The sequence below is a fragment of the Drosophila obscura genome, unplaced genomic scaffold (genome assembly GCF_018151105.1).
Source record: "Drosophila obscura isolate BZ-5 IFL unplaced genomic scaffold, ASM1815110v1 contig_58, whole genome shotgun sequence".
NCBI lineage: Eukaryota > Metazoa > Arthropoda > Insecta > Diptera > Drosophilidae > Drosophila > Drosophila obscura.
In genome coordinates this window covers 880,471-889,947 of record NW_024542848.1, presented here as the reverse complement: position 1 = coordinate 889,947, position 9,477 = coordinate 880,471, and the positions used below count along the sequence as shown (strand labels likewise).

The following is a 9,477-nucleotide window of genomic DNA, read 5'->3' as shown; positions in this document are numbered from 1 at the left end:
TATGATATTCAACAGCATGATGAAATGGGGCTATTATCCTCAAGAATGGAGGAAATCAGTCATCACAATGATCCATAAAGCCGGAAAAGACAAGTCCAAGCCATCATCATATAGACCTATCAGCCTACTGCCTTGCCTATCAAAGATATTTGAAAAGCTGCTCCTGAATCGTATCAAACAACACCTACACATCAACGGTGCCATCCCGACTCACCAATTTGGATTTCGCGAAAAACACGGAACCATTGAACAAGTAAACCGTATAACCTCTGAGATACGAAATGCATTTGAAAGACGGGAGTATTGCTCCGCTGTTTTTCTGGATGTCGCACAGGCTTTCGACCGCGTTTGGTTAGATGGCTTAATCCACAAAATCAAAATATTACTTCCACAGAACATCCATGGAATAATGGAGTCATACCTACAGCAAAGAAGTTTCGCAGTACGATGCAAAGATTTCCTCTCTGAATATCATCCAATTGAAGCTGGTGTACCGCAAGGCAGCGTGCTTGGACCGACACTGTATATCATATTCACAGCAGATCTACCGACAAACAGCCTAACAACAACTTCGACATTTGCTGATGATACTGCCATATTAAGTCGCTCCAAGTGCCCAAGAAGGGCCACGGATCACTTATCATCTCATCTCGTGGCCTTAGAAAAATGGCTAGCAGACTGGCGGATACATGTAAACGAGCAAAAGTGCAAGCATGTCACCTTCACGTTAAACAGACAAACTTGCCCTCCATTATGTCTGAACAATATCAACATTCCACAAACCACCGAAGTAACATACCTTGGTGTTCATCTGGATAGAAGGCTTACTTGGCGTAAGCACATCGAAGCGAAGAGAAATCTACTTAAATTTAAAGCTAGTAATCTACATTGGCTAATAAACACCCGTTCACCACTAAAACTGGAGTACAAAGTACTTTTGTACAATGCAGTTCTCAAACCTATCTGGACATACGGCTCCGAGCTATGGGGAAATGCTTGCGTTAGTAATTTAGAAATAATCCAGAGAGCTCAATCGAAGATACTAAGAACTATTACTGGGGCACCATGGTACATACGGAATGAAAATATCCATAAAGACTTAAATGTAGGATCAGTTAAAGATGAAATTGCCAAAGTGAAAGCAAAGTACCAGGCCAAGCTTCAAGCCCATCCTAATAGACTTGCACAGTCTTTAACTTGGCACACTAGCCATACACGACTCCGGCGAAGAGACCTTCCCACCCAGCAATAATACTTAGCTAGGGACGTACTCTAAGTAATTAAGTGTAAATAATTAAATAAATATATTAGGCTAAGATTTGTATACTTGTCGTAAGTCTCTAATAGGGAAGATTCGATAAATAAAATACCGTAATAAAAAAAAAAAAAAAAAAATTTTGGAGATGCGGAGCCGCTCTTGCGAATTGGAATACACATATGTTTTAGTGAATTGGGGTGCAGTTGGATTTTGTCGAATATATTTAATTTTTCACAAATCATGGCCAGACAAAACGAAATGGAAGAACTACCGTAGCACTGGTAGTTGGAGGCGACGGAACGGAGAACGGCCGGTATCGCCGATAATATGGCGTTGGCGAAAGAGAAGGATAGCACTGTATGCACAGATATGTATATAAGAATATATATACATATATTGCGGAACTCGGACTTGGTGGGGAATAAATCAAAAAACGCACTAGGAAGCGATTTGGGAAGACGAAATCGTACTTATCTTCGGAACGTAGCGATGTAATCCACCGATGCTTGCAGGTTGGACTCCTCCTTATAGGGAAGGCGAAGATCCGGCTCGAAGGACCAATGTTTTGTAGGAGGGTGGATGTTGGTCGTTCCCACAGTTCGGATTCCCAATAAATAAAAATGCGGGGACGTCAACTATAATTGGCGTGTATTTGGCGTGCACAAAGCTGAGGGCTGAAGACGGTTGTAAATAGGCGCGTAGGTGTCGAGAGACTGTTCTCTCCCGCTCGGCCTACGGCTAGCGCCCGTGATGGAGCGCCGAGTGGATCGCGTCCACGCCGCGCGAGAGCGAAGGGCATGGGAGAGCGCGCGAGCTAACAGAGCGCTGTTAACCGCGCTGCTGCCTTAAACACATGTTGATGCACTTAGCCGATTGTCGTGTTTCCTAATCGAAGACTCCACAAACTATCGGTTGGAACAAGCACAATATAATGATAGTTGGATAAAAGCAGTAAAAGCCAGCAATGACACGTACGAAGATTATTTCCTTAAAAATAATATTTTATACAAAAATGCAGTGAAAGAGTTGTTGGTCGTTCCTTCCTATGCAAGATGAAATTATTACCATAGCGCATGGGGAGGGCCATTTTACTTTTAGGAAAACGAGAGATATGTTAGAAAAGTTTTATTTTATACCAGACATTCAGAAGAAGGTAGAAAGAGTTGTCAAAGGATGAGTCGAATGCCTGATCACAGACTCCAAACGAGGCAAAAAGGAGGGGCTGCTAACACCTATTGACAAAGCACAAGAACCCCTTGGAACCTATCACATCGATCATGTAGCAATGTAGATCACATATTGGCAATCGTGGAAGGATTTTCAAAATTTGTTTGGCTTTATCCGACCAAGTCAACGGGTTCAGACGAAGTTATAGACAAGCGCAAAAAGCAAACAGCAGTTTTTGGTAATCCTCGTCGAATCGGAGCTGACTGGGGCACTGCATTCACTTCAGGTGCTTTTAATGAGTACTGCGGTCACGAATTATTACATATTACAACAGATATGTCTAGAGGAAACGGGCAGCTAGATCGTCATTCCAATGTTAAGCAAAATATTTCAATACAATCCAGGAAATTGGTATCGCAATGTATGCAGAGTTAAGCAAATAATTAATAATACTCCACCTCGAACCACAAAGTATAGTCAATTTAAAATTCTGACTGGATTGAATATGAGAAAGATAGATGATGGCCTCAGGAAAATATTAGAAAATTTGGAAGTAAAAGAACTCATTGATGAGCGAGAAGAAATACGAAAGAAAGCACAAGAAAATATTGAGAAAGTTCAGCACGAAAATAGGAAGAATTTCAACCAAAAAAGAAAGGTGGAAAATGAGTACAAGTTGGGTGAATTGGTAGCAATTAAAAGAACACAGTATAGCACTGGTGTGAAACTTAGACCAACATTTTTCGGACCATATAAAGTTACAAAGAAAATGAATCATGGTCACTATGAGGTTCAGAAAGCAGGCAACCAAGAAACGCCAAAAGCTACAACTACTTCCGCAGAATATATTAAAAAGTGGAGTTAATTGTGGGAATGGGGTATATGAGGGAGTAGCAGAGTCCAGCTGATGGCAAAGTATGTAAACGGATAGGTGAGGGACATAGGCCAAAGACGCAGGGCCGCATTCTCAATAGCACGCTCAATCCCAAGTTATGCCTCGATGTTAAAAGAAGAAAGAGTTGCTGCAGATCGTCGAATGAAGAGAGTCAAGTTTTGTGTTGGAGCCGTTAATGCGAACCGTATAATTACGAAATACTATGTATTGAATATTGAGTATCGATATACGAAGTATCGATACATTGGCAAAAACGATAATATACATGCGATGTTTATCGCTGACACTCTCTTCTCCACCAACAACGAAACTGAACAGACGTGTGCAGTGACAAGCCGGCAAATAGAAAAGAAGAAATATAAAACATAAAATATAAAAGCCATCCTTGCGTGTATTCGTTTTATTATTTCTGCATGATGTTCCTGAAGCCGGACTTCATTGGATTTACATAATATAGAATTGCAAATATATTTATAGTGTGTTCTGAAACAACGCACTAAATATATACAAAGAGTATTTTCAACAGGTTATGGGCCCAGACCTCGCCTAATAACTACAGCTAAGTACAACTAAAAATATATATTTAAGTGTATTAAGTGTAATGAATAAGTCAAAAAGAAATATTAAGTCTTTTGATGGTGAAAAATATTCCATATGGAAATTCCGCATTAGTGCGCTTTTGCTTGAACATGACGCCTTAAAAGTGATAGAAGAAAATGGCGGTGAAGGTACAGAGGAATGGAAGAAGAAAGAGAGAATTGCAAAGGGGATTATTATTGAATATTTAAGTGATAATATGCTCGGCTTCGCTAAAAGTGATTTGAGTGCAAAAGAGATTATGAAAAGCTTAGACGAAATTTATGGAAGAAAAAGCCTAGCTTCCCAATTGTCCGTCCGTAGACAATTACTTTCATTAAAACTTAAAGACGGGACTATGCTATTAAGTCATTTTAACGTAATTGACGATTTGTTTACCGAATTAATTGCTGCCGGAGCAAAGCTAGAAGAAATAGACAAAGTTTCTCATCTGCTTTCTTCTCTTCCTTCTTCATACGATGGAATAATTACTGCTATCGAAACATTTTCAGAAGAGAACTTGACATTAACGTTTGTTAAAAATCGACTACTTGATCACGAAATTAAATTAAAACAATCAGCAAAAGACACCAGTTCAAAAGTGCTACAAGCCATCCAGAAAGAAAATAAAAGTTTCAACTTTCAGAATAAAACTAACAAGTTTCAGAAAGGTAAATTTAAGCAAAATACTAAGTTTAATAATAAGTTGAAATATTATCACTGTGGGAAAGCTGGTCATATCAAGAAAAATTGTTTTATATACAAAAGAGAAGAAGAAAGGGAGAGAGGTACACACGAGAGGCGTGCGCAAATGGCAGAAGGCCAGTCTGGACAAGAACGTTCAAGTTTCGCATTCATGTTGAAACGGGGTGAAGTAAGAAGTGATAGAATTACTTTTCTATTGGATTCTGGAGCCTAAGATCATTTAATTAATGATGAAAATCTTTTGAAAGATGTAACTTTACTGGAATGTTACTCAAAATGTTACTCAAAATTTAATCTCAGTTAAAAAGATGCAAGATGCTGGTCTGACAGTCATATTTCATCCAGGAGGTGTAAACGTGACTAAAGATGATGTGAATATTATGGAAGGACAGTATACTGATAATGTTCCTTCTGTAAAATTAGCAATTCCTAAAAGGGCGTATGTATCAAACGCAAATAAAAATAATAGTTACAGTTTGTGGCATGAGAGATTAGGTCATATTAGTAGAGGAAAATTTTTGGAAATTAAATCAAAGAATAGGTTTGAAGATATTAATATTCTTAAGAATGTTCAACCATGTGAGGATTTATGTGAGACGTGTATAAAAGGAAAACAAACTCGACTTAGTTTTCAAAAATTCAAAAATAAGGATCACATAAATAGACTATTATTTGCTGTACATTCAGATGTCTGTGGTCCGATATCTCCTTCAAGATTAGACCATAAGAACTACTATGTCGTTTTTATAGATCAATTTACTCATTACTGTGTTAGTTACTTACTTTCTCACAAGTCGGATGTTTTTGCTGTTTTCAAAGACTATATTGCAAAAAGTGAAGCACACTTTAATTTGAAAGTTGTGAATATGTATATAGATAATGGCAGAGAATATTTATCAAATGAAATGCGAGAGTTCTGTATTGAAAAAGGCATCAGCTACCACCGAACAGTTCCACATACTCCACAGTTAAATGGTGTGTCCGAAAGGATGATACGATCTATAACGGAAAAGGCTCGTGGTTATAGGGGCAAAGGTACAGAAATAGTTCTGGGGTGAAGCTGTGTTAACAGCCACATATCTAATAAATAGAAGCCCAAGTAATGCATTAAGAGAATGTATGAAAACACCATATGAAATGTGGCATAATAAAAAGCCAAGTCTGAAATACTTAAAAGTTTTTGGTTCGACAGTATATGCTCATATTAAAGTTATGAAAAGAAAGTTTGATGAGAAATCATGGAAAGGTATACTTGTCGGGTATGAACCAAATGGATATAAAGTGTGGAATGTGGAAATAAAGAAATTCGCAATTGCAAGAGATGTTATTGTTGACGAAAAAAAACATGACTAAAACTAGAGCTGTGGGTGAGATAAATCTTGATGAACAAGATAAAAATAATGAATATTTCCATAGTGAGATGGAAAATGATCTTGATGTACAAGATAAAAGTAATGCATTTTTCCATAGTGAGATGGAAAAGGATCTTGATGTTCAAGATGATAGTGTTACAATTTTCCATAGTGAGATGAAAAAGGAACTTGATGTTTGTCCAAATATAAAAGAGAAATCTGATAATTTATCAGATAAACAGCCTAGTGATATGGTGGTAGTAGAGATAGAGAATGCCGTTCCAGGAGTGTCTGGGGAAATTACATCTAATGAGATGAGTGGACAAACAGAAAAATTAAACTCGCAGATAAATATTAGAACAAGTTAAAGATTAAAGAACAAGCCAAAGATTTCATATCAAGATATGATTAATAATTGTGTTATGAATGCACAGTCTGTAGTAGGTTCAATTCCCACAACATTTGATGAAATTAAATATAGAAGTGATAAGATTTTGTGGGAGGAAGCCATTGAAGAGGAACTAAGTTCGCATTCATTTAATAGTACTTGGTCCCTGGTTCAAATGCATAAGGAAAAAAATATAGTAGATTGTAAATGGGTTTTTACAATCAAACCCAATGAATTTGGTAAGCCAACAAAATATAAAGCAAGACTTGTTGCGAGAGGTTTCACGCAAGAATACCTTATAGATTATGATGAAACTTTTGCCCAGTGGCTAGAATTTCTAGTTTTAGACTCATTATGTCAATATCTAACCAGTATAATCTAAAGGTACATCAAATGGATGTAAAGATTGCATTTCAAAACGGAATACTAAACGAAGAAATATATATGAAACTTCCTGAAGGTTTAGTTGGCAAAAAGGATCAGGTATGCAAATTGAATAAGGCAATATATGGCCTTAAACAAGCTGCAAGATGTTGGTTTTATATATTTGAACAGGCGCTTAAAGGGATAGGCTTTACTAATTCGCCTGTAGATCGCTGCATATATATACTTGACAAATGTGAAAATTCTAAAAATATTTATGTACTATTATACGTAGATGACTTGGTCATTTCAACTGAAAACATTCAAGGTTAGGTTAGGTTAGGTTGAGGCGGCTGTCGGGGTTGTCAGAGACCCGACACACCTAGGCCGGTTTCGGCCCATTGTGATACCGCATGTTTCGTTCCCATTCTCCCTCGTGAGACCCTATGTTATCCATTATCCCATCCGGATGCCCTTATGAAGCCTGCGATCCGTCTGGGACTGATTGTAGACATGTCCGAAGTGTCAGTTAGAAAAGGAGCGCCCAAGTATTGAAGTCTCCTTCTACTGAGAGCCGGGCAGGAACAGAACAGGTGTTCCACAGTCTCCTCCTCGTCCTCATCTCTACAGCTTCGACAGAAGTCGTTATATGGGGCGCCCAGCCTGTTTGCATGTATGCCTATTAGCCAGTGTCCCGTAAGGGAGCGTATGACTGAGCTGCACCTACTCCTACTGAGTTTGCAGAGCTCATCGGTGCGCTTCCTATTAATGCTAGGTCATGTTTGCCGAGTTATGCGACATAGTGGCACAGTTTGCCATCTGTCATTTATTAGTCGCTTAAAATGTTCTTTTATTTTGAGCTTGCAGGTGGCCATTGGCATACGAATATCCTCCTTGTCATGAAGAAGGGGGATTGTTGTACCAGCTCTGGCCAGCTCGTCTGCTATACAGTTGCCTTCAATGTCCTGGTGGCCCGGGACCCATATTAGGCTGATGACAAACTGATAAGCCATCTCATGGAGAGATTTGCGACAGTTTGCCACGGTAGCCGAGCTTGTTGTTATCGCATTCAGCGATTTCATCGCAGCTTGGCTATCACTATAGATATTTATGTGAGTTGCCGCAGGGGTTAGTTCCTGAAGACAGCTCAAAGCTTCCTTGATCGCTATGACTTCCGCTTGGAAGACACTGCAGTGATCCGGGAGCCTGAAGGAGTGACTTATGTTCAGCTGTTCGGAGTAGATTTCTCCTCCGACCTTGTTGTCCAGCTTTGAGCCATCAGTAAAGATTCGAATGGCTCCCTTTGGACCAGGTGGTCCCTCAAGCCAGTTGTTTCTGTGAGGGATGATTGTTTCAAAGGGGGTATCTGTATACTCCCTCGGAACGCAGTAGTCCGTTTTTGTGGGGACGATTTTGTTTCCCTTTAGGATGGACGCATGACCGGGTTGATGTGACACCCATTGGTCAGAGTCTCTAAGACGGATTGCTGCCATTTCTGCCTGCTCCTTACCAGCAAGGTCAAGGCTCTGCAGGCATAGTATAGCATTTAGCGCATCCGTTGGTGTTGTGCTCAGAGCTCCACTGATGCATAGGGCTGCAATGCGCTGCACCTTGCCCAGTTGTTTAGTGATGGTCCCCTTCGATAGGGCAGGCCACCACACTTCGACTCCGTAGAGTAGTATTGGTCTAACTATTGCCAGGTAAATCCATTGAACTATTCTTGGGTTCATGCCCCATTTTAGCCCAATGGCCTTCTTGCAAGTGTAGAGGGCTATCGTAGCCTTCTTCACTCTGTCTTTGATGCTCAGGTTCCAGCTAAGCTTTTTGTCAATTACCTTAGGGTTGGTAACTGGCGCTGTCGCTGAAGGAGAGCCTGCATCCGTTTAGTATTGGGGGGTTGAGAGACGGGATTTTGTATTTGGTTGTAAACAACACAAGTTCCGTTTTAGAGGGATTAACTCCCAGTCCACGCGACTTTGTCCATTCTGAAAGTCGTGCGAGCTTTGCGGTCATTAGATCGCAGAGTGTTTGAGGGAATTGTCCCGATAAGATAATGGCAACGTCGTCCGCGTATGCTACCACCTTGCAGCCCTCCCCCTCCAGGTCACACAGAATCTTGTTGACTGCTATGTTCCATAGAAGGGGAGACAGGACACCACCTTGCGGGGTGCCTCTGTTGACATACCTTGACTGAGTGGACGATCCCATTGATGATGTCACTGTCCTGCATGTGAGCAATTGATCTATGAGCATCACCAAGTGACGATCCACTCCCAGGTCAGTCAGGGCCTCTGTGATGGCTCCTGGTATGACGTTGTTAAAAGCTCCCTCAATGTCTAGGAAAGCGATTAAGGAGTATTCTTTGACGTGTAGAGATTTCTCAACCGCCGAGATTACTTCATGGAGTGCCGTTTCCGTGGATTTTCCTTTTCGGTAGGCATGTTGAGCGCCTGACAGCCCCTGAGGATTTATAGTTGTCCTCAGCTGCAGCCCGACTAGTCTCTCAAAGGTTTTGAGAAGAAAGGACGATAGACTTATTGGTCTGAAGTCTTTTGGGGTTGTGTGTGAGGGTTTCCCTGCTTTGGGGATAAATACTATTTTAGCCTTTAGCCAAGCACGGGGGATTTTTCCCACTGTCAGTATCTTCCTGAAGATACTTTGCAGCCAGTTGATGGCCATGTCCCCGGCTTTTTGTAACTGAGCCGGAATGACTTGGTCCGGGCCAGGCGATTTGTAGGATTTAAAGCTGTTTACTGCCCAGCTAATATTCCGT

General features: G+C 40.4%; 1 pseudogene; it reads right to left on the bottom strand.

Annotated features, from left to right (window-relative positions):
* Window positions 1-7,153: 7,153 nt before the first annotated feature.
* LOC121404972 lies at window positions 7,154-9,155 on the bottom strand (annotated as a pseudogene).
* Between the last annotated feature and the right edge of the window lie 322 nt (window positions 9,156-9,477).